This window comes from Leptonychotes weddellii, chromosome 14 (genome assembly GCF_054177405.1).
Source record: "Leptonychotes weddellii isolate Sample4059 chromosome 14, ASM5417740v2, whole genome shotgun sequence".
In the NCBI taxonomy this organism is placed as follows: domain Eukaryota; kingdom Metazoa; phylum Chordata; class Mammalia; order Carnivora; family Phocidae; genus Leptonychotes; species Leptonychotes weddellii.
In genome coordinates, this window is record NC_138382.1 from 57,596,406 (window position 1) to 57,621,327 (window position 24,922).

Below are 24,922 nucleotides of genomic sequence, written 5' to 3' on the forward strand. Positions count from 1 at the left end.
AAATAATGCAGACATGGGTTCAAATCCTGACTTGGCCACTTATTAGTCATGTGATCTTGGAAAGTCACTTAGATTGTCTGAGCTTGGATGTCCTCAACTGTAATGATAATAATTATCACTCATGCTCACCTCACTCACCAGCTATTAAGACATATTACAAAGCCATAGCCAAAGAAGTAGGCATGGGACAAAGCAGAAAATGGAAGAAAACATAACATTGTGAAACAGATCTAACAATACATGAGAGCTTGTTGTATGAAAGAAGTGACACCAAGAACAAATGGACAAAGGATGGAACCTGTAGTAAATGGTGTTGGGGAAGACAAAAATAAAGGCACCTTATTATGTGTGTGGGTCTTCAGTTACCTTTGGTTGACTAAAGGCCTAAATGTGAAACTTATAACTGTAGAAACAAATAAAAGGGACATACGGACCTGGTTAAGCAGGCGGCACCATCATGGGAGGTGACATCCACTGCAACAGGGACCGAAAGGTTTGGCGCAAGGAGCCCAAGAGCCAGGACATCTACCAAGGCTGTTGGTAAATCTGTACAGATCTCTGGCTGGACAAACCAGCTCTACCTTCAACCAGTTTTGCTGAAGAGGTTGTTCATGAGTTGCACCAACTGGTGGCTTCTGTTCCTTTCCTAGATGCTCAAGAAGATGAAGCTTGCTTCCAGGAAGACAAAACAACTGTGCTTGTAGGAACTGTAATGGATGATGTGCGTGTCCCAGAGGTCTCCAAAGTAAAGGTGTGCACATGAGCCACATCAAGGCCAGGAACAAGATTGTCACCTTCAACCAGTAGGCCCGGGACTCCCACAAGGGCTCTGGCACCATCCTGTTCTCTGATCCTCGAAAGGGCCCAGAGGTATACAGGCATTTCAACAAGGCCCTGTGAACCCTACACAACTCCCCCAATCCCTATGAGTGCTCCAAGGACCAGAAGTCCAAGTGCACCAGAGGCCAGCTGGCCCACCATGGCTACAAAAACTAACTTCAGATCCTGCCTTGTTATTAAAAAGATTTTGGATGCTGGAAAAAAATAAACTGACAAAAGGAATATAAATAGCTCTCTTTGCCAAATCTACTGCGAGAATGAAGACCATTCTAAGCAGACTGTCGACATTCCAGAAAATGTCAACATCACTCTGAAGGGATGCACTGTTATTGTGAAGGGCCCCAGAGGAGCCCTGCAAAGGAGCTTCAGTCACATCGATGTAGAACTCAGTCTCCTTGGAAAGAAAAAGAAGAGGCTCCTACCTGACAAATGGTGGGAAAAAGAAAAGAACTGGCTACTGTTTGCACTATCTGTAGTCATGAACAGAACATGATCAAGGGCGCGTTATACTGGGCTTCCCTTACCAGATGAGGTCTGGGAATGCTCACTTCTCCATCAACATTGTTATTCAGGAAAATGGTTCTCCTGTTGAAATACAACCACAGGGGGCGCCTGGGTGGCTCAGATGGTTAAGCGTCTGCCTTCGGCTCAGGTCATGATCCTAGAGTCCTGGGATCGAGTCCCGCATCGGGCTCCCTGCTCGGCGGGGAGTCTGCTTCTCCTCCCTCTAACCCTCCTCCCTCTCCTGCTCTCTGTCTCTTGTTCTCTCTCTCTCAAATAAATAAATAAAATCTTTAAAAAAAAAAAAAACGAAATACAACCACAGGGCTCAGATGAGGCCAGGTGTTGCTTGTTCAGTATCTCAAGCCCAGAAAGATGAGTTAATTCTTGAAGGAAATGACATTGAACTTATATAAAACTCAGCTGCTTTGATTCAGCCAGTCACAGCAGTTAAAAACAAGGATATCAGGAAAGTTTGGGATGGTATCTATATTTCTGAAAAAGGAACAGTTTGCCAGACTGATGAATAAGATCTAAGTCATCTAGCTACAGAAACAGCAAGATGCCAGATGATTTTTCAGACTTATTTGTGACATCTTAACGATACAATAAAAGCTGTATTGATTTTTGGTGGAAAAAGGAATGTGAACATGCTTTTAATCTCAGGGAAGGAGAGGGTTTATTAAAGGAGATTCCAGATGGGGAAGAGGAGGTTGAAGTGGGCCCTGGAGAGTGGGGTGGGGCACATTTGCCTTGCAAGTAGAGACCTCGGTATTGTCTTGAGGGCAGGGAAAGGCTAGACCATGCTTCTGGTTCAGAAGGTTCAGAGGAGTCTGGGGAATTGAAGCATTCAGAGGCATCCACCCAGATGTCCCTAACTCATTGGCCAGGATCCCAGGCCTTTACCTTGGCCTAACAGACTTGCCCTGGTTGGGCAGTCAACGGTCTTTGAAGTTGAGCCACTCAGACTACTTCAGGCTTGTCCTGAATTCCTTCCCCCTTCCCTCTTTGAGGGATGCAAGTTTCCTTGGATGCAATTAAAGGGGCCCTGTGGCTTCCATTCCTGACTTTCCATTATCTGCTTCTTGACCTCAGCTGTTCATTATCTTTCTGTAGGGGCATCCATAGTGCTTACTATGGCCATCTAATACTGTGATCTTTACAGCCACTGTTACTCAGCCCCCACCTGACCCCCAAGTCTCCAATGCCTGATGCATTCACTGCCTACTACCACACTCCACCCACAGTTGCACCATCCAACTCAGCACTGCTGCAGTGTGGGGTTTAAGATTTATTTATTTGAGAGAAAGGGAGAGACAGAGTGCAGCGGGGAGGGGCAGAGGGAGAGGGAGAGGGAGAGTCCTAAGGAGACTCCTCGCTGAGCGCAAGGCCTGACACAGAGCTCTATCCCAGGGCCCTGAGATCAGGACCTGAGCTGAAACCAAGTTTCAGCTGACTGACTGCGCCACCCAGGCCCCCCAACAGCCACAAGTTTTAACATTTGGAAGCCACCTTGCACTAGGGCCTGCCTGCACTTCACCCGCCACCAGTGACGGGGTCCTCCTTGCCAGCTGAGAGGGGCTAGCACAGCTCCCAAGCCCCCATCTAATCACCTGCTTTCTTGGACCACTCCCAGCACCAGCTGCAGCAGGTAAAGTTCTTGGCAAGTAAACAGTGAAATGGGGTTTGGATGGGGGCGGGGGCAAGAGGTGGATCAGGGATCAATGCCTGTGAGGAACTGGGCAAGGGAAGTCACCTGTGACGCCAGCCTGACAAAGCCTCGGCCGGTCCCCTGGGAGGCCTGGAGCAAGGCTGGCTGGGCAGAGCTGTCCCCCATCTGGCTGAAGTGGTAGAGTCTTTACACCACCCTTCCCCCATCACTCTGCCCCCGGGGAGGACATGACCTTGGGAAGGGCTGCTCTTTGTGGCTGGGCAGCAAGTCCTTCCATGAAGGGGGTGCTGGGAGCCTTCCCCATGTCAACCACAACCCGGGAATGCACTTTACACTTGAAAGCAGACTGTACTGATCATGATAAGTTAACATTTATTTACAGTGCCAGCTGAGGCTCAGTGTTGTATATCCTCAAAGGCAGGGACCGTTATCATCCCCATGCTTGTGGGCACAGATGAAGAAACTGAGTCACAGAGTGCTTGAATCACTTCGGTCAAGATTGCATAACATGGGACAGAATTGAGATTCATTCTGTCTGGAGATGAAAAAAATAAGTCTAATAAAATTCTTTTTTTTAACTTTTTTTTAAAGATTTTATTTATTTATTTGTCAGAGAGAGAGAGCGAGCACAAGTAGGGGGAGCGGCAGACAGAGGGAGAGGGAGAAGCAGACTCCCCACTGAGCAAGGAGCCCGATGCGGGGCTTGATCCCAGGACCGAAGGCAGACGCTTAACCGACTGAGCCACCTAGGCGTCCCAGTTTAATAAAATTCTTTTGGAATTTAAAATTTTCAGGAATAGGTAATACAGAGATCTCCTGAACACCCTTCACCCAGGGTCCCCTGATGTGAACATTTCGCACAAACGTGCTATGCTTGTCACAACTGAGAAATTAACACGGGTATATTACCATTAACTAAACCAAAGGCTTTATGTGCTTTCCACTAATATCCTTTTACTGTTCCGAGATCAAACCAAGATACTACCTTGCATTTAGCGTCCCACAGATTTGGACTCTCCGGCGTAAACTTTTGACCTGTCCCCTCACCAGCTGCCTGCTGTTCCCACAAAGTCTCTGTAGCTATCAACCCCTCAGGGGCCGCTCACTGCCCCAGGTGTGTGTGGGCAGCCCCAGAATGTGGCCTGCTGACTGGCTCACTGTTTTCTCTGCGTCTCCTCTCTGCTGGCCTGTGGAGGAAACTCCCACCTCGGCTCAGTCATGTGCTTGTTTTGATTTCACCCCTCAGATGTTTCCTGGTGCTCTCCTGTGGGTCTGGAGGCGGGTGCCCTCTCCGGGCTCGCAGCTCCCGCTCGCTCCCCGCCTTCTCTCTGATCTGCCAGCCGCCCAGGCTCCCGGGCCCTGCAGGTTTGGTGTGAAGAAAAGAGCGAAGCAGGGGATCCCTGTTCTTGCCCCCACACAACGCAGCCACCTCACAGACCACATAGCTCCCTGTTGTGTGTCTGCCCAGGGTCCTTGGCCCCACGGGTAGCTGCCCACGGAAGGCACATGACCGCTCTGCTCTGGAATGACAGAGAGAGACCGAGCCTTGCGGGCTGGGAATCGGACAAGATCCGGATTACTGCCCTCCACTCCCACCTTTGCCACTCACCACTTACTTGGGAGACTTTTGCATGATTCCACGTCCAGTTTTCTCACGGAACCAATGAGAACAGCATCTTGCTTAGGGGTTAAAGAGGCCACACCAAGGCCCGACGATTTGGGGCTCTGCTGTTTCTCGGCTGTGCGGGCAGGGTCACGTGTGACTCCTAATCCTCAGCCCCCTCATCTGTACTGTGGGGAGAATAACACCTACTTTTTAGGGCTCTTGTGAAGATGAAGGAAATCAATAAAGACAAAGCATCCAGACCCGGGCCCGGCATGGAGACGCTCTCAACTGATATTAGTTATCGGGTAATTTACATGGATGTTTAGAGAGAATCAAATGAGATCATTATTGGAAAGGTGCATTGTAAATAGCAGAGTGTGCTATAACGTGGTTACTGTTATTTTTAAAAACCACTTTATTATATCAGGGGACACAAGTAATCTGTTGGACACTATTGTCTGTCTGGGGCGATTCCCATGGTCAGTACAGCTGGAAAAGGGATGAGTTCATGAAGTCTATAGCCCTTTATGGAGCTCCTATTGTGTGTTACCTAGAATTTTGGGCATGTTTACTTACAGTTTTTCATTTAATCATCACCAAACTGGGATGGCTATTTTTTTTTCCTTTCCTTTTTTTTTTAGACAGAGAAGGGGGAAGGGGAGGGGAGGGGCAGAGGAAGAATTTTAAGCAGGCTCCACACCCAGGGGGGTTCGATCCCACGACCCTGAAACCGTGATCTGAGCGGAAATCAAGAGTCAGAGGCTTAACCAACTGAGCCACCCAGGCGCCCTTGGGATAGCTATTTTTATCCACATTTAATGGCTGTCTAAACTAAGCTTCAAATATGTCCCATCCCTCAAGAAGCAGGAATCAGCCTATTTATTTGAAAGCCTCCCATGTTCTGACACTTCTAGGTGCTGGGCCCCTGCTTTAAATGACCCTGCATTCCAGCAGCAGATTCAGTGAAAGTGGGGGCCTGCGTTTGCCCATCTGCTATCAGATCCTCCCCGACCTTCCCTCGCTCCCTGGTGCGTCCCAGAGGGGCGGCCCTGGAGAAGCGACTTTCCCCATCCAGTGCCTGCAGCGAAGCACCCCGCAGAAGCCGGCTGTGAGGATTACTGTTACTGCTGCTGTTGCTGTTGTTGTCAGCTGCGCCTGGGAGCAGCCTGGCTCGCAGCTGGGGCCCAGGCAGAGTTCCAGCTGCGGGGATGGGGTCGCCCACAGCGGGGGCTCCCCGAGGGCTGCATGTGTTTGGAAGCCTCCTCTCAGAATGCGCACGCTGTGGCTTCCCTGTGCGCGAGTAATGCCGTAATTGCAGCCTTCCCAGCTGTCGGCCATGGAGACAGCCCAGAAAATGAGGTTGGCTCAGTAAATATTGAACCGAATTATGCAAACGAGCTCCACAAGAGACTCAGCTGCAGAGACGGGGTCTGATTGGTGGGCCCAGCTTGCAGGAGACCCCTCCCCTTCCCCACAACCGCTCTATCAGCCAAAGCAGCCCCCTGGGGCCCATCACATGCTCCTGAGGTCCATCAGGAAGGAGGGTTGAACGGCTTTGCAGAGGTTAGTGGGGAGTACTGTAATGGGACGGCGGGGGGGGGTGGGCGGGGGATGGTATTGAGTTCCTGCCATATCCTCACCTCTCTCCAAAAGAGGCTGCTTTGCCAGTAAGTCTTTGAGGGCACACGGGGCAGGGGGGGTAAGGTGCTGATGCCTCACTGCTCAGTGTGCCCAGCTGCAGATGAGAAGTGGGATGATGGGACCCCCTCTCCAGAGTAAAGCATTTCAGTGGCTCTTCCGACTGGCTGGTCAAGGTCCTAAAACCCCCATGGTGGCTGAATTCACTGTGGAGGAGGTAAAGACTCTAGAAACATGGGTGAGGGAGCCGTGTGGGGCAAGTAGAACTCTAAAGCTCTTTTGTAGCCATGGAAAGGCATCCCTGTGGCTTAGCAGGGATGAAAATGTGCCTGGCACGTCTGGTGAGAATGGATGTAGGGGGAAAGTCAAGTTTGTGTACATGATGCTCTCTGGCTGAAGGAGCGGGGCAGGTCACAGCAAGAGCCTCTGGGGAGGAGGGACGGACAGACCCCACTCCTTCCCTGGAGGACATGGGATGCCGGCTGGTTGTGTTGCACAGGGAACACAAGGAGCAGTCCCTTGAGACTAGATGCCCGAGGGAAGCATGGAGTGGGAGAAGCAATCTTCTTCCAGTTCCTTCGTAGGCAATGGTGGGGTTTGAAGTGACGACTGACAGCTGGGGTAGTGCCTCTTTGGAAACCCCAGCAGGAGCTGCTCAGTGTGGCCTGTAAGATGATCCCCTGGGGATGGGTCTGGGTGCTCCCAGGGGATCCCCGCCACAGGAACAATGCACGGCCAAAGGGAGCGCAGGGGGGAATCATTTTTTCCTTGCTTTTTCCATCTCCTAAAGCCAACCCACATCCCTTGGCTTGCAGCCACATTCTTCAGGCCTCTGATTCTGTTGTTGCATGCCCTTCAGCTCCGACACTCCTGTCTGCCACCTATCAAGACCCTCCTATCAATGTAATCAAGATTACATTGGGCCTACCTGGATTATCCCCTTATGTTCAGGTCAGCTGATCAGCAGTCTTAATTTCATCCTCAACCTTGATTCCCGCTTGCCATGTAATCTGACATAGTCATAGGTTCTGGGGATCAGGATGCGGACCTCTGTGGGGGACGGTTATTCTGTCTGTCATAGGCATCAACTAAAGAAACTGAGTTATTAGTGTTCAGGGTAACCCCAAGACTACCTGCAGGTTGGCAAGGCCTGGGGAAACTAGGTTATGCTTAGGAATATTTTTACCTGCATGAGACTAGCCTGATGAACAGGGCGTATTCAACAAAGCAAGCAAGGCTGGCGACCTGGTCTATATGTGAGATTAGAAATTATGGGCACCGTGTTGTCATTTTTCTAAGTACAACCTCTTGTTCACTATAAACTTTAGAGAATTTCCCTCCCATGGCTTTAGGAAGAAACTTAAACGTTTGTGTTGCAGACAGATGAAGCTGAGGCAGCTTTTTGTTTGTTTCCTTGTTTTGGGTTGTTTTAGTGTGATCTTTCACCTCAATAATCAAACCCTTTCTGATTTTACAACTGAATATTCCTAAGTGTTCCTACTCCCAAATTCATGAGAGATCATCTTTATCTGGGATTATCCTAGCAGTGGGAAGGGTAGACTGGTAAATCTAGGGAAATCAGAGGGATCCAGAAGGAAAACTTGCAACTGGGGAGAGAAACAGAGGAGTTCTTCCAACAACAAAAGTTCTGTTCTCGCTGCCCATCAGCTGGGGGGTACCTGGAGGCACCTAGGAAGTTCTGTTTCTTTTCCATCTTGCCTAAAATAGTCTTAGATATGGAGGTCTGGTTTGATCCCCCTCATGGACCTGCTAGGCCACGAGCTAATTTTGTTCTCCATTTTACCCCCCTGGTATGGATCTGGTTCCTCTTTACTTCTCCAGGCTTATCGCTCTCCGCACCCCCTCCAGCCAGCTGTGAGGTCCAAGCACATGGGAAGAAGAGCCATCATTCAGAGACCACACCAGCACTCTCATACCTGCTGGCCTTGGCAGCCCCTCCCTGTTAGTTCAGCTTGTCACCTTGGAGCCCCAGCTCAAAGTGTCAGCCATTCTGGGCAAAACACGGCTCGGTGCCCAAAGATTGGTGGGCCTCTGTCTGCCGGGAGCAAGGAAGGAGAACTGGAACTAATGAGTCAGTTTTTTAAAAATCATCTTAGAAAGCCTCCACTGCTCACATCCAACCAAGCCCTGCAATGAGTATGCTGTGTACATGGTCCCATTTTCTCTCCTGGGACTTTAGGAGACGAAGCTCATTGCCTCCACTTTTTGGCTGGCCAAAGTTTAGAGAAATAGGGAACACGTCCTGAATTATAGAGCTGGTAAGTGCCAAAGCCAGCCCTCTGCTAATCCCCAAACCCACGACCTTAACCTCTGTATAGTACCGCCTGCGTGCCGGAGGCAGAAGCAAAGGGCACGGGCGGTCCATACAGGTGGCCCGGGACCGTAGACCAAGCATGGGAACTGGCCTGAGAAAACTCTGGTGTCAGTCCTAGTGGGGCCACGTGCCTGCTGTGTAGTCCTGGGTGGGTCGCTTGGTCTCTCTGAGCCTCAGATTCCTCATGCCTTTCTCATTGTTGTGAGGATCAGGTGGATGGAGCCCAAGAAAGCCTAGGGGATCTTTCTCAACTGAGCATCAGGGGATTATCAAGGGGTATTGGGAAAGGTTTGTTGGCAGAAGTAGCAAAACAGACACAGAAACAGACAGCCTCTGTCCTGAGGCCCTCAGGGCAGACACCAGGCAGATAGAGAGAAGGCACAAGGGGCCCAGCTGCACAAGCACCAGCTTTCTCTAGAAGCTCCAGATGCTGCAAGAACGTAGGTGGGATAGTCCCTGGCTTGGTCACATCCCACTGCTCAGGGAATCAGCTCTGCTCTGCAGTAGGAAAAAATAAAAATGAAAAGCCTCTGGGGAGAAAAATCCAGGCTTGCTGAAGTGATAAATCAGTGGAAGAGATGAGTACTCACTCTAGACAAGGATTTATGATTGGCTTCCTTTCACTGAGCCACATAGTGAGCTCATTCAGTGAGTAGAAAGCCCAGCCAAGTGGGCCTGGGGTCTGACAGATTGGGGAGCCCCATCCACATTGGGCTTGAATCTGTCGCCATCAGATTCAAGTACCTGAATCTTGGAGTCTCAGCTTCCTTGTTTGCAACACAGAGTGATAACTGTTCTACTACCTACTTTACTCTGGTAGGATGAGTAAATGGAATAAAGAAAATCAAAATTCTTTATAATTTAGAAAGGACCCACTAGTAACACTTCCGTGGGGTGGGGAGCTGGGCAGCTTGGAGACGGGAGTGGGAAGGAACCTTTTCACTGTGTACCCTTTATACGTTTGGGGAGTTTGAACCATGGGAAGGTATTATTTATTGAAAAGCTAAACTTAGAAACAAAACAAAGTTTGCAAGAAAGTCAAAACCGATTCATGCAAATATTAGTGTCCACGGCAGGAGAGCATCCACACCATCATTATTTAAAAGGCTTGTTTCCCATAATCTTCCTAGTTTATGCTTACCAGGTACTGAGGAAACTGTGTTCTCAGTCTCCACGATTCCCGGTCTCCCACTGCACCTCACTGCCTTCCCAGCAGACTGCGATTTCTTCCGCATCTGCAAGGATCAGACTCCTTGGGGAAAGTGGGTGGAGAAATTTCACCTTCACGTAACTGGCCACAGAATATGCAGTAGCCACTTAAGAGGAGCCGAGATCCTTGCAGGTGACCTTGGAGGGATTTCCAGGCGTGCTGCTGACAGAGAAAAGCCAGATGTGAGGAGACGGGTGACCTCATTTTATAAAACAAAGACCAATAACAGGCAGCTACAAACAACAAAGTACTCGTTTGTACGGGTCCGGATCCAGAAGAAAGGAAGGACAGGCACCAGATTGTGAACGAGGACCGCCTGCAGGCTGCAGGCTGCAGGCAGGGCAGGGGGGATGGGAGGGCAAGGTGTAGATGATTTATTTTATTTTTAAAAATATTTTATTTATTTGACAGAGAGAGAGCACATAAGCAGGGGCAGAGGGAGAGGGAGAAGCAGGCCCCCCCCGATCAAAGAGCCCGACGCGGGACTTGATCCCAAGACCCTGGGATCATGACCTGAGCCGAAGGCAGACGCTTAACCGACTGAGCCAGCCACCCAGGTGTCCCCCAAGTCTTTAAGTTTTAATACAGCATCTTTCCTCTGTTCCTTGTGTCCTCTAGAAATTATAGCAAGTCAAAACCACAATAAGATATCACCTCACACATGTTAGAATTGCTATTATCAAAAAGACAAGAGATAACAAGCGTTGTCAAGGATGCAGAGAAAGGGGAACTCTCCTACACTGTTGGTGGGAATGCAAGCTGGTGCAGCCACTGTGGAAACAGTGTGGAGGTTCCTCAAGAATTAAAAACAGAACCACCATATGATCCAGCAATTCCACTGTTGAGTGTATAATCAAAGGAAATGAAAACAGGCTATCAAAAACTTATCTGAACTCTCATGTTTATTGCGGCATTATTTACAATAGCCAAGATATAGAAATAACCTAAGTGTCTATTAATGGATGAATGGATAAAGAAGATGTGCTACACATACATACATACACACACACTCACACCCCAGAATATTATTCAGCCATGAGAAAGAAGGATATCCTGCCCTTTCTTACAACATGAATGGATCTTGAGGGCATTATGTAAGTCAGGGATAAGTCAGACATAGAAAGACAAATACAATATGATAGTACCTTTTCAAAGACAGGAAGAATAACAGCCTCTTTGTATGCTGATGGGAATGATCATGTAGAGCAGAGAGGGAAGCGTTGCTAGAGTAACGTTCTTATAGTGCATGAAGGGAGAGACTGCACATCAATCACTCCTTACCCTTGATCCTCAGCCTGGTATGGTTGGATTGTTTTGATTTATTCAGTGTCATGGAGCCATGTGGCTCTTTTGTGTTTATCTCCACCCTGATGGGAAGGATTCTGGGAACTTGAAAGACAGTTTGGAGAGATGAAAGACCATGCAAATTTTCTGTAGTACTTGCTTGAGCACCTGGACACACAATCTTTAGCTCTTTCGGCACCTCTCTCCTGGGTTTCCAAGCTCTCAGTTAACAATTAGTGGGATCCTGTCTAGCTCCCAGGAAGCAACATCACTGGGACCCCAACTTTCATGTCCTACTCCTAATTACTGGTGTTCTCTTTCTGCTGTCATCAAGGCTGAGGATGATATAACCAGGAAAAGGAATAAGATGCCAAGAAGGTAGGAGGAGAAACTTGAGGGAAAGGTGTGGATCCCCAGAGAAGTGAGCTTCATGAAGAATGGGATGATTAACATGAGACTCACAGAGACATCGAGTGAGATAAGGACCGAAACACACCCACTGGGTTTGGCAAAAGGAGGCTATTGACTTTTGTCAGAGCGGTTGCTGTGGAGAGGTCGGGAAGAAACCAGATTGCTGTGGGTTGAGGATGTATGGAGGCAAGGAAATGGAGACCAAGTGTGAGAAATATATGCTCAATTTATGTGCTGTGAAGTGTAAGGCAAGAGATGTGATGATCCCCTAAGGGCAAGCTGGGGTGAAGGGAAAGTTATTTCAGGCTGGCAGATATTTGGAGGGCTTGGGACAGGGGACCCATAGGAGAAAGGATTGGAGATCAAAGACAGAAAGGGAGGGAGGTCCGTGGGGCAGGGTTTCGAAGGAGATGGAAGGGATTCCAAGCTCAGGTAAAGGGGAAGAAGGAAGATAAGTGAAAATACAGAGATGAGTTGAGAAGGAGAAGTTGAGTGTTCAGTGGGTATCCAATTGGTGCAGAAGGAGACAGAGTTCTATCGGAGGAGGGACTTTGGGAAACGCAAGATGAGGTGAGACATTTTTGAAAGGCTGGATCAGCAAAGAGGCAAGAGCTGGGGGAAAGGATTCTGGAGTGACATCACGGGCACACGGATGCCACCAGCATGAGTTTAGAGCCTGGTGATGGTCCCTGCTCCCTCAGAGAGGAGGCAAGTAAATGTGACCGAAGGAGAAGGGGCAGTAACGTGGCAACCCCAGATCAGGATGAGTCAACACCGTAAGTAAGGATTCTGTGAGGTATTACGGATGCCTTCCTAGCCCCGCAGTGATAACCTCTAAGAATCAGGCTTACCATCCTTGCTCTCCCTGGCCTGTCGCCATGTGGTGGGATGACAGAAACTCAATTTCCTCTTTCCGTCAAAGAAAAAAAATGGAGAATCAGAGAGAAACTATTTAGAATAGTTCCAGACAGCTCAGTCAGAAAGGAATTCAGTGAATGTGGGGCTCTCTGTAGTGAAAACAGGACAAAGAAGCTTCTTTGAGCACGACAATGCCAGGGCCATGGTGTTACTAGGAAAAGGGTTGATTTTTTTCTCAGAGGAAAAAATATGTATTCATTCTCTGAGACGAGACTGTTCCCTTTGGAAGAAGGCAAATGGTTTCAGTGGTCAGGGGCTTTGCCCTCAGGTAGTTCCGAAGGAATGGGTGAACTCTTCCTCTGTCGCAGAGATCAAACTGCAGTTAGAGTGCCCGGAGCCTCCACACCCCCTCCTCATCTCAGTCCACGGGACTGATTCAGAGAACAGGTAGGGCAGCATTTCCCATAACAACTGGTGAAACAGGGTTCCAGAATTGGCAAGATGCAAAAACTGAGTCAGAGCTCTCCCACGTGAGGACGATGGAATTACCCAAGTTAGGGAGGTGGAGACACTGGGTTGAGGGAGTGGCTTAAGGAGAGTGTGTGGGAGGAATTGGACAATAAGAGACTGAGGACTCAGAGAAAGATGGGGGATGTGGATGTGTTGATGTGGACGGCAGGAAGGCTTCCTAAGCCGAGCAGTCACACGGAGCCTCCTACTTAGTGGGGCCCTGTGCTTGGCTTACTCCTCTGATGTCACCTTAAAATGCCTCATATTTTGTTTTGTTTTTTGCTTTTTCGATTTTTTAAAGATTTATTTGAGAGAGAGAGAGAGAGAATGCAAGTGGGGGAAGGGGCCAAGGGAGAGAGAGAATCCTGAAGAGGACTCCCTGCTGAGCCTAGAGCCTGGCGCGGGCTCCATCCCAGGACCCTGAGATCATGACCCGAGCCAAAATCAAGAGTCAGCCACTTTACCAACTGAGCCAGACACCCCAAAATGTCTCATATTTTTTGAACAAGGGGCTTCCCATTTTCATTTTGCCCTGGGACCTGCAGACGATGTGGCTGATCTTGTGAGAAGACGTCTAAGAACCCAAACGAGTAGATTGACGTCCTCACTACGACTTTGGGTTGTGGTGTGTTGCTATTAATGCCATTTGTGCACCCCCAGGCAGAAGACACCACAAGACAGCCAACATCACCAAGACAAGAGCTCCTCAGCTTGACTTGCTTGATATTCCTCCTCAGAATAATAGGGGATGATACTTCATCCACACCATCTACCACCATCATGACAGAACGGAACAGCCCAGCTACACCCTGGCAACCAAGGTAGCGCCCTCGTCCTAATCTCCATGGGATGGCATTGTGTGGTTGCCATTACCAGTGATCTATGTAGTTCATGGTTCCTTTGAGGTAATTCCTTCAGTTTCTCTTATTGCTCTCTGTCCTTCATTCAATAACCATCTATGGTTAGTTATCATGTGACAGATGGAGTGTTCCATCTCCAACCCACCCACCAAGAGCTTACTATGCCCTAACTACCCTCCAAAATAAAGGAGCCCAACAGAGAAAGGCCTGGAATGAGCAGGAAGGAAGGAGTGGCCCTCCAGAGTGTTTCACACTCCTCTCCCCACCCACTTCTCAAGGCAAATTCGAAGTCAAAATCCCCTCCTTTCATGTGGCAAGCTCACAGTTTGAAAAGTAGCAATTTATCTTGCAGTATGAATTTAAAACCTTATCGTGAATCTCCACACTGGAATTTAGAGAGAACTATGCCCTCTCCTCGGTACTGGTACAGGAGGGTGGTACAAGAGCAATCAAGCTAATCACGTGACATAGAGACAGAAGGAATCCTTGTATGAACACCCATTTCCAGGACATTCTCAATGGAAACAAGTAGAATGGAAACGAATTTCCGCCTTCACACGGCACTTCCCCAACTTCTTCTCTCCTCTACCACCTGCAACTGTTCTGTGTACATTCTCCTAGCCCTCCCTCTTTACATGGAAAATCGTTATGTACATACATACATACATAAGACATATATATCTTACATCTAATTTTTATAATGTATAACATGAAATTTTCTATCTTAACCACGTTTAAGTGCACAATTCGGTGGACCAGCACCACCATCCACTCTTCCCATCCTGCAAATTGAAACTTTATAGCCGTTAAACAGTACCTCCCCGTTCCTCCCTCCCCCAGCCCCTTGGGAGCACTGCTCAGCTCTCTGTCCCTATGATTTCGACAATCCAAGTACCTCATATGTCTCCATTCATTTGAGCTACTATAATGGAACACCATAGACTGGGAAGCTTATAAGGAACAGAAATGTATTCCTCATCGTTCTCGAGGTTGGTAGTCTAAGATCAAGACACTGGCAGACGAGGTATCTAGAGAGGGCCTGCTTCCTGGTTCGTAGATGGCTGTCTTTTCCCTGTGCCCTCACACCGCGGAAGGGTCAAGGCAACTCTCTGAGGTCTCTTTTATAAGGACGCTAATCCCATTCATGAGGACTCCACCCACCCTCATGACCTAATCACCTCCCAAGGCCCCACCTTCAAACACCATTCACACTGGGGATTAGGTTTCAATATATGAAGTTAGGAGAGATACAAACATTGGTCTATAGCATCATATAAGTGGAATCCTATAGTATTTGTCTTTTTGTGACTGGCTTATTTCACTCAGCATAATGTCTTGGAGGTTTTTCTGGCATATACCAGAATTTCTTTCCTTTTTAAGACTGCTTAATAGCCCATTGTATTTCTATACCACACTTTGCTTATCCATTCACATATAACTTTTAAATTAAAAAAATGTAATGGGACCACAATGCACGTAATGTTCTGAATCTTACTTTTTTTACTTAATGACGTCTATTCCATTAGAGTTTATGTAGATCTATGCAATTCTTTTTTAATGGTAGTCTATTATACTGTACAGGTGTATCATGGTTTATTTAACCATCCTATTTTTGCTAGATATTTGGGTGGTATACAGTAAATGTTATCAACAATCCTATGCTGAGGGTCCTTGTTCGTACATATCATGCCCACGCACAGGCACTTTGTCAGATGCTTAGAAGAGGAATCCCAGATGCAAGGTTATGCTTATTTTTACAACTGCCAAGCTGCAATTCAAAAAATCATCACCATTTCTTCTTCTGCCATCAGGGTGTGAATGTGCATCCTTCCCCAAATTGTTGCCAATGTCTGGCATTGGTCTTTCATTGCTGTCCTAATATTCATGTTGCTGATTACTAGGAAAGTGGAGCATCTTTTAATTCTTTTGTTGACTGCTTGCATTCTATGAACTGTCTGTTCATATACTTTATACATTTTTCTCACTTCATCCTAGAGACAACAACCCTCTGACGGAAGTTAGTTAGTTAGTTAGTTAGTTAGTTAGTTAGTTAGTTAGTATCCCCATTTTACAGACAAATATCCAGAAATACAGATGAATATCCAATAGCCAGAGAATGATAAAGTAACTTCTACCTGACACAGTAAAACATAGTGGTAAGAGTTCAGTCTCCAGAAACAGAATGCCACTTCCTGGCTGTGTTACCTTGGACAAATTACCTAGCCTCTCTGTGCTTCAGTCTTCTCTTCTGCAGAATGCAAATGTTAATAGTGCCCATCTCATGGTACCTATCTTGTAAGGTTATTGTGAGGGTAAAATGAGACAAGCCCTGATAATGTTTGAGTAGTAGCTGACACATCATGGATGCTCAGTATATGCCAACTATTATTAATATTCTTTTAAAAACCATGCAGATCTGGAGTAGCTTGGAAGATGTTTATGACACAATGGCCAATGCAAAAAAAAAAAAAATCCACTAAATACTGTATCTTCCATGATTGCAATTTTGTGAAAACTATATCTGCTCAATCGTGGACAAAGACTTGACGGAAATACACATAGGTGAAAAGAATTTCTCTGTTAGGGTGATGGGGTTATGGATAGCTTTTAAAATTCATTCTCTAATTAATAAGAAAGGGAGAGAAGAAAGAAAGAAAGTAAATTCCAACTATGGACTTCGTCCTTGAAGATGTGAAGGAGGTTCTCAAACACCCCCAGACCAGTGCCTTGCCTCTAAAGAACACGACTGTAATGTGCCTGAGCCATGCTGGGCTAGCTCACCATGCTCTCTTCTCTCCAAAAGCTACCTGGTAGCTTTGTCCCTCTGAATTACAAACACCAGTGCTTTGTCTCCTTGGTCATTCATTTAATAGATATTTACAGAGAGCCTCCTATGTGCTAGACACCATTCTAGGCACCTTAAATATAAAGTGGTGAACAAGAAAAGGAAGGCCTTGGAGCCTGATTTATAATGAGGTACTTAACACTCGGGAAAACAGTATGGAGGTTCCTCAAGAAGTTAAAAATAGAACTACCCTATGATCCAGCAATTGCACTACGAGGTATTTACCCAAAGGATACAAAAATACTGATTCGAAGGGGCACATGCACCCTAATGTTTATAGCAGCACTATCAACAATAGCCAAACTATGGAGAGAACCCAAATGTCCATCAACTGATGAATGGACAAAGAAGATGTGGTATGGGGTGCCTGGGTGGCTCAGTCATTAAGCGTCTGCCTTCGGCTCAGGCCATGATCCCAGGGTCCTGGATCGAGCCCCGCAACGGGCTCCCTGCTCCGCGGGAAGCCTGCTTCTCCCTCTCCCACTCCCCCTGCTTGTGTTCACTCTCTAGCTGTGTATCTCTCTCCGTCAAATAAATAAAATCTTAAAAAAAAATAAATCCTAAAGAGAAATTTAAAAAAAGATGTAGTATGTGTATATATGTGTGTGTGTTTATATGTATATATATATACACACATATATATATGTATGTATATAAACACACACACATACACAATGGAATATTACCCAGCCATCAAAAAGAATGAAATCTTGCCATTAGCAAAAACGTGGATGGAGCTAGAGTGTATTGTGCTAAGCAAAGTAAGTCAATCAGAGAAAGACAAATACCATATGATTTCACTCATATGTGGAATTTAAGAAAGAAAACAGATGAATATAGGGGAAGGGAAAAAAAAAGAGAGAGAGGGAAACAAACCATAAGCGACTCTTACCAATAGAGAACAAACTGAGGGTTGAGGGAGGGAGGTGGGTGGAAGATGTACCTAGTGGGTGATGGGGATTAAGGAGGACACTTGTTTTGATGTGACTGGGTATTATATGTAAGTGATGAATCACTAAATTCTACTCCTGAAACCAATATTACACTGTATGTTAACTAACTAGAATTTAAATAAAAATTTGAAAAAAAAAACATGAGGAACTTAAGACAGTAAAGCAGTAAATATATGAATAAAAAAAGATCAGATAGTGCTATTCAGAGAATTAAAATACAGGATTGTGACAGTGGCTAATGGTAGGGCTCCTTTTGATTGGTGGTCAAGGAAGGCTTCCCTGAAGAGGTGGCACTTCAGCTGATGGCAAGAAGGTACCAATGTGGGATGATCAGGAGAAGAATATTCTGGAAAGCGGACAGCATATTCAGGACAGAAACCTTCTGGTGAGTGTGGGGGATGAAGGAAAGTTAGTGTGGCTGGAGTATGGTGGGTGAGGGTAGAAGCAGGGTGAGATTAGGTCAGATCAGGTGGGGCTTTGTGAGGGAGGGCAAGTACTTTGAATTTTATTAGAAGGGAGATGGGAAGTCATTGAAAGGTTTTTAAATAAGTGACTTGATCTGATGTATGTTTTTAGAAAGATCCTCTGGCTGCCGGGTGGCAAACTATTGTAGGGAGATTGGAAGCAGACACTGGTTCCAAGGGCCACTGCAGTGATCCAGGCAAGGGATGCTCAGGGATTAGGGTGTTGGCAGTGGAGGAGAGAAATGGATGCTGGGATATCTTTTGGGGGTAGATGTTCCAGGACTTGCTGAGGGCAAGGGAAACAGGAATCTAAGACAATGGGTAATTGCATACCATTTACTTTGATGGGGAAAATTGGAGAATCAAATTTTTCAGGAAAAAAAAATTAATAATCTCATTAATTAAGTAGAAATATCAAAGTTGGTTATGCGAGTCTGGATCTTCAAAGAGATGTCAGAGCAAGAATCACAGGTTTGGAAACCTCCATACATTGATGGTATTTAAACCGGGAGATCAGTGGGATCACTCAGGAAGAGTGTAGATGGAGAAGAGAAAAAACCCAGGAGGGGTACCTGGCTGGCTCAGTCGGGGGAGTGTGTGACTCCTGATCTCGGGGCTGTGAGTTCGAGCCCCATGTTGGGTGTAGAGATTACTTAAAAATAAAATCTTTTTAAAAAAAGAAAGAAATAAAAAGCTCAGGATTGAGTCCTGAGTTTTTTGAAGTTGAGAAATTAAGCAAAAAATGGAGAATCTGAAAACGACACGTGAGGATGAGCATTGAGGTAGGGGGAACATCACCAAGTAAGACTGCAAAAGCCAAGAGAAGAAAGTGTTCCAAGAAGGAGGGCACAGGTCAGCTGTGTCAAATGTTGCTAAAACATCAAGTAAGATAAGGACTAAAAAGTAAACACAAGGTTCTAGAAAAAGGGAGATCATTGAATTTCATTATAGACATCATGAACACAAAGGGCATGCCAATTTGGGAGCCCAGTAGGATTGGGTTTGAATTTTAGTTCCACCACCTACTAGCTGTGTGACTTTGGACATGTTACTGCACTTGTCTGTAAAATTTGGATAATGACATTTACCTGATGGGATTGTTGTAAAGTGTCCATAAGATCGAGTATATGAAATTGCATAGCACCCAGTATATATTGGTTCCCACTTTTCAGGCAGCTGTATGAAGGCAGGGAACTTGGGGCAGCCCCAGGGAAGAGGTCTTGGTGTCCTCAAATTCTGGTTTTGAAACCTCTACAGTGCTTGTTTTCAAAGGAAAGGAAAGAGTTATTGACCCAGAGGCCAGAAAGTTTGGGTGGCTGACTCTATCCAAGAGAAAAATGAGGGCAGGTTTCCCCTTGCATCTCAGGCTGAGCCTTTAGCCTCTTGATGTGGCCTCAGGCATCTTCCCTAATGAAATTCAAGGTCATATGTTCATACCAGTTGGTCACTATCCTCACTCCTATTGAGTTCTGGACTGAGCAGGATGGATTGAAGCTAAAGGTGACTGACTTGCTGCCTAAAACCTTGAGTGGTGTGTTCTGAGCAAAACTGGTATTGGGGGCAATGTTCCTGTCACTTGGACAAGTTTCTGGGACATATAAGAAGTTCCAGACCCTGTGGTAAGAAGACCATGGTCCCCCTAGGCCTTGCATGGAGACGAGTGGATCAGACATAGCAGGGGAGCCCATTTCGGGGCCGTATTTGTGCTTTCTTCCTGTAGAAATGTAGCTGTGACTACAGGGTGGGAAATGGCCAGAATGAGTGGTCACTGTCTACATGGCAGTGTGCAGGTATTGGATTTAGTGCTTATCCTAAATGGACAGGTCTGGAGTCACCCAGTTCTTATTCCCAGGAGTTACTGGGAAATGCCCGGAGCTCAGTAGAGTCGTAAATGAGAATGAGTGCCAGGAAAGCAGGTAGTGTTTAGGGTAGGGAGGGCAAAGCGTGGCATACAGGCAGCCACTCTACAGCCCTTGGTCCAAGGCAGACACTGCTAATCCATCACCACTCGCTCCTACTAAACCTAAATTGAGCCTCTAATCTAACCCAGCCCTAAACACATTCTCAGCATTGAGTTCCATGTCGCCGCAACCAGTACTTTGGCCTTGGCCTACCAGACAAAAAATATTCTTGAGCTAGGACAACTTTACCAATTGAGCTGGTGCCCAAATAACTCTCTATAATCTGAGGAGAGGAGTGTTCTGTCCTGTTTTAAGAGTATCTTGTAGCACTTGACCATCACCTTCAATCCTTCATTATATGAAACTAATTTCAGGGAATGATGGAATTTTGGAACTGAACAGTCATGGGCATCTGAGAGCAGCTCTTTTCAGATGTTATGATCGTGGTAAAGGCAGACTGTGTAGTGAGTCTAGAGCGGGAGCTGAGATTGTGCATTTGGAGCAAGCTCCCAGGAGGCACTGAAGCAACTGAATGAACTACGGTCTACACTTTGAGTAACGAGGGAATCGACCATGTTAGGCGATGACTCACCAGAGAGGAGAGGAAAATTTCAGACAAACAAGAACCTAATAGGGCTCACAGTGTTCTAGAGAAAACTTGGCAAGATCGTGCAGCCACCTGGACAAGCAATCCGGGATGAGGTAACTGCCATGCGTACTCATCTTATGAAATGTATGAGTAGCTTGAAGAGAATATGCTCTCCAAACTCCCATCACCTTGTGTGCGGGTTGCCGCTCATGAGCAGAGAAGGATGATGGCTGCTGGGCACTTTGCCTTGCCACTTCGGCAGAGAGGCAGGGAGCAGGCTGCCAGGAGACTTCTTGGAATTAGCCGGGATCAGGACGAGATAAGGGGAAAGCACAGTATCCTAGGAGCAGAGAAAGTGGCCGGGGCACTGCCCTTTGCGTTGGTAGCTGTAGCTTTTTCAGGGCCAGAGGTGGTCCTGGAGCATAAGCAACTAACCAGAGATAGCCTCTGTAGCCCATTTCTTCACCTTCTCCCTCTGTTTCTGCCGAGAATGCTTGTTCGAGCAGCCTTCCTGCTAGAGGAGAGTCCAGTTAAGATGGTTTGTTTATTGGCTCTTTCAATGCATGTATCTCTCATACTGGGTACAAGCCTGGCTAGACCCAAGGCACATTCAGATAAGTGACTGCTGAAGCTGTAGTTGGTTATGAGAGGGGGGCTCAGAATGCTGGGGAATGGCTCTCACCACCAGACCTAGGTCTTCTCGAGAACCTCCACGCTCCCCACCGGGCAGCCTAGCATGATAGAAAAGGTACTGGTTTGAACTCGAATCTCAACTCCTCACTAAGGCCTCTGTGTGTTGGACAAGTGACCTGATTTCTCTGAACCTTGTTTTTCTCATTGGCAAAATATTAGCTCCATGCAGAATGTCAGGATTAAGTGAGGCAATGAACGGATGCGTGCTGAAGGCAAGACCTGTCTCGTCCCAAGCGCTCACATGGGGTGGGGGGGTCCCCTTCCTGGCTCCACTTCTAACAACACAGCCTCTGCCACCCGAAGCAGCTGCTGACTCCGCCCAGCCTCTGCTGGCCCGTCTCCTCTTCCGTCCCTTTGGCAGCAGGCCACCAGGGAACACGTGCTTCTCTTCCATCGTAAAATGAAAATGTGAGGGTTTCATGAACCACTGGATTTGGAAATATTGAGGGTGACCATACATCACAGTGCATCCAGAACAGTTCCAGTGTATACCTGATGTCCTGTCCTGTTTAGCAGTATAACACTCTCAAGGGTCCCATTTCAAGTGATAAAGTAGAAACTCTAAGGGGCTATGCAAATACTAGGCACTGTACATTGTATTTGTATTTGGAAGCTCTTGCTGCTAACTGTACATTATGACTGGAAACACAGAGTTGAAATGGTTCTTTCCACCTTCCTTATTTGACCAGGCCCCCTTATTCCTATCCTTTTCTTTGGTGTGGGGGGAGGGACAAGAGGAAACCCAAGGAGTTTTGATGATTGGCGAGAGCCTCAGGAGCAGGAAAATCTCCCTGGCCAGGAGAGGACCCTCCTAGCCCCCTCCACCCGTGCCCACCATCAGCCACCAGGCTCCCTTTCAGCTCCACCCAAGGCCAATGACTCACTTCCATTCAGGCTTAGACCTGTGCTCAAACAGTTCATGAAGAAGCTCCACTTTCCCTCTGACAGTGAGGGTGGCAAATATTTTCCTGAGAATGTGAAACCCACATGGGCTTGGAGAGGCCAGGGCCCCGCTGGGCCATCTGCATTGCTCAAACATCTCTCTTCTTCCTTCTCTTCTCTCTCTCTCTCTCTCTCCCCTCTTATGGGAGCTATACTGAAATTGAGCAATACTCTGGAATAATTGGGTCAAGTCAGCCATGTGTGGGGAGGAAGAGACAACTGTGTAGGTGACTGTGGATTAGGCAGACACACTATTAGCCAAACAGGAAAATCTGGAACATCCATGTGCTGACTATCCAACGACCCCTCACTTACTGGGTCAAGGCTAGCTCCACTCAGAAAGCAAGAGATCCTTCACCACCAGGTCCCTAACCCTCAGCCTCATCTCCCTCCGTGCCCACAATGCACCCTTGTCTTGAGTCACACTGAACTTTGCAGTGTCCCCTGAATATGTCGACTATTCATGCCTCTGTGCCTTTAGTTACCCATGCCGTTCCTCTTCCTTGCAGTGCTCTCTCCCCTCTTTATAGCTCTGAAAACTCCTACTCCAGCATCTGCTGCTCTGAGAAGGTCTCCCCAGGCAGTTAGTTTCCTTTTTCTCTCTCCTCCCAAAGCACAGCACTTGTATTCCCATCAGTGCTGTAGAGATCTGCCTCCCAACTCGTTCGATTGTTAGCTTCTCAAGAGAGGGACCTTGTCTTACTCAGCTTTGTATTTCCAGAGCCCGTCACCATCTTTGGCTCACGTGAAGTGCTTAGTAAATGTATGCTGGATGGATGGATGGATGAGTAATGGTGAAAACATTGGCTGTGGGGTCAGGACACCTTGATTGGTGCCCCAGCTCTGCCAGCGACCACTGTGTGATATTGGCCAAGTCACTTAACCTCTCCTAATCTCAGATGCCTCACCAACAAGACGGTAATAATAACACCCACACTACCTACCTTGTAGGGCTGCAGTGAGGGCCCAATTGACATAAAGTATGGGAAAGACCTTGTAAGCTAGAAAGGGAGATACCAGCACTCCAACACAATGAAGTCTATTACATTAATTGGGCTTCAAAGCCCTCACTCCCAAGTGAGGTGAGTGCTGGAGAAAGAGGCCTCTAGTCTCTGAACCCTCCAAGAAACTGTCAGCAGAAGTATCTTTCAGTGCAAGCACAAAGACAGATGGATGTGCTTATATGGAAATGTGTTTTTAACAAATATAACATGAGAATGGAATTCTTTTTTCCCCACATCAAGCCTTGATAGCTAATTAATTCCACCTGGAGGAGAGCACCAGGAGTTGGACAAGGAAGAGTACTTATTCCATGTTTGGGAAATAATTTACGGTAGCTATCTCATGGGGATCTGGGGAAAGGCAATGGATAAACCAAGTCATTGGTTTTGAAGGATCTCAAAGATTATTTAGTCTGACCTCATCATTTTACAGGCAACCCAGAGAGGGGACACGATCAGACTAAGATGTTGGGAATTGGCAGAACTGGGCAAGGCCTCCCCTGCTTTTGCTCCTACATAGCCGATTCTGCTGAGCCCGGACCGGGATGACACTTCTCAGCCCGAGTTGATGTTGATGGTTCTAGACCAGCCTGTGGACAATAATGATTCAAGGAAGTACTCTTCACAGTAGACTTCATTTTTCTCGTGGCAAATACTGTGCCCAAATGAATGCTTTCAAGTTGATGATCCTTGACACCCCCTTGTCTTCTCCCTAATAATCTCCATTTTGTCAGGTCTCACATAGTATTGAAATATTTATCTTTTTAATATGCCTTTAATGTGTGGAGTGCCTGAGTAGATGCTGAGCACTGTGCTGGACTTCGTGACAGTGAGACATAGAGTCCAAAACTGCAATGAGGAGCGCTGTGGACTGGTCCCCAGGGGACCTGGATTCCCACTCCCTGACCGTGCCACCAACCACTGTGGCACCTGGACAAGGCATTTCCACCCTCTGAACCTCTGTTTTCAAGTCCATGGAATAAGGCTGAATTTTTCCCGATTTTGGATCTATGAGATGAACAGGGATTCTTGATGCCCACCAGTAAGAACAGGATGTTGCAATCAGTTTTTGTTTTTTTTTTTTTAACTCAGATGTCATCTCTAACTCAGGCTAGGGGCACATGGTAGGGTGGGGTCAGAGACTGTGTTCTTCCAAATATTTGAGTAGTATATTAGGCAAAATTTCAGCTTCAGCTGGGAGCCAAGTCTGGTTAGCCATTCTCTCTTCTCTGTTTTGTTCTCTAGGATACTGAGGGATAAGAACCCTTGGCCTTAGCCACAGTCATAAATTTTTTGTTTGTTTACCATAACTTTATTATTAGTTATTTCCCCCTTTGAGCTGATGTTCTTGACTTTGTTCCCACCTTTTTCCCTGGTCATCGCATCAACACCTATAATTTCAACTACCACTTAGATGCTGAGGATTCTCAAACTATTCTGATCCACGGCAGGACCATATACTCTTTCCTTTGGGCATCGCCCGTAAACTTTAGACTACACATTCAGTATGTCCTCCTGAGTGCCCCACAGTCTCACCACATTCGACATCTCCTCCCCTCCCCTCTTACTTCTCTTTCAGTCTTCCCTTTCTTGGCAATGATGCCGTTTTCAACCGGGTGACCAAGCAGACCCTGTAAATCATCCTGATGCCTCCCTTGTCCTGCCTATTCCAGCCAACTCCTTCCCTAACCTAGCTCATGTCCTTCTTTTCCTATTTCCAGCACTTTTCCCCTGGTTCCTGCCTTATCATCTCTCACCTGGACCACTGTATCAGCTTCTTAACCTGCCTTCTTGCTTCTTTGTTAGCAC

The 24,922-nt window shown here is 46.9% G+C and overlaps 1 pseudogene; it reads left to right on the top strand.

Moving 5' to 3' along the window:
- Nucleotides 1-457: 457 nt before the first annotated feature.
- Nucleotides 458-1,871, top strand: LOC115937266 (large ribosomal subunit protein uL6-like; annotated as a pseudogene).
- The last annotated feature ends 23,051 nt before the right edge of the window (nt 1,872-24,922 follow it).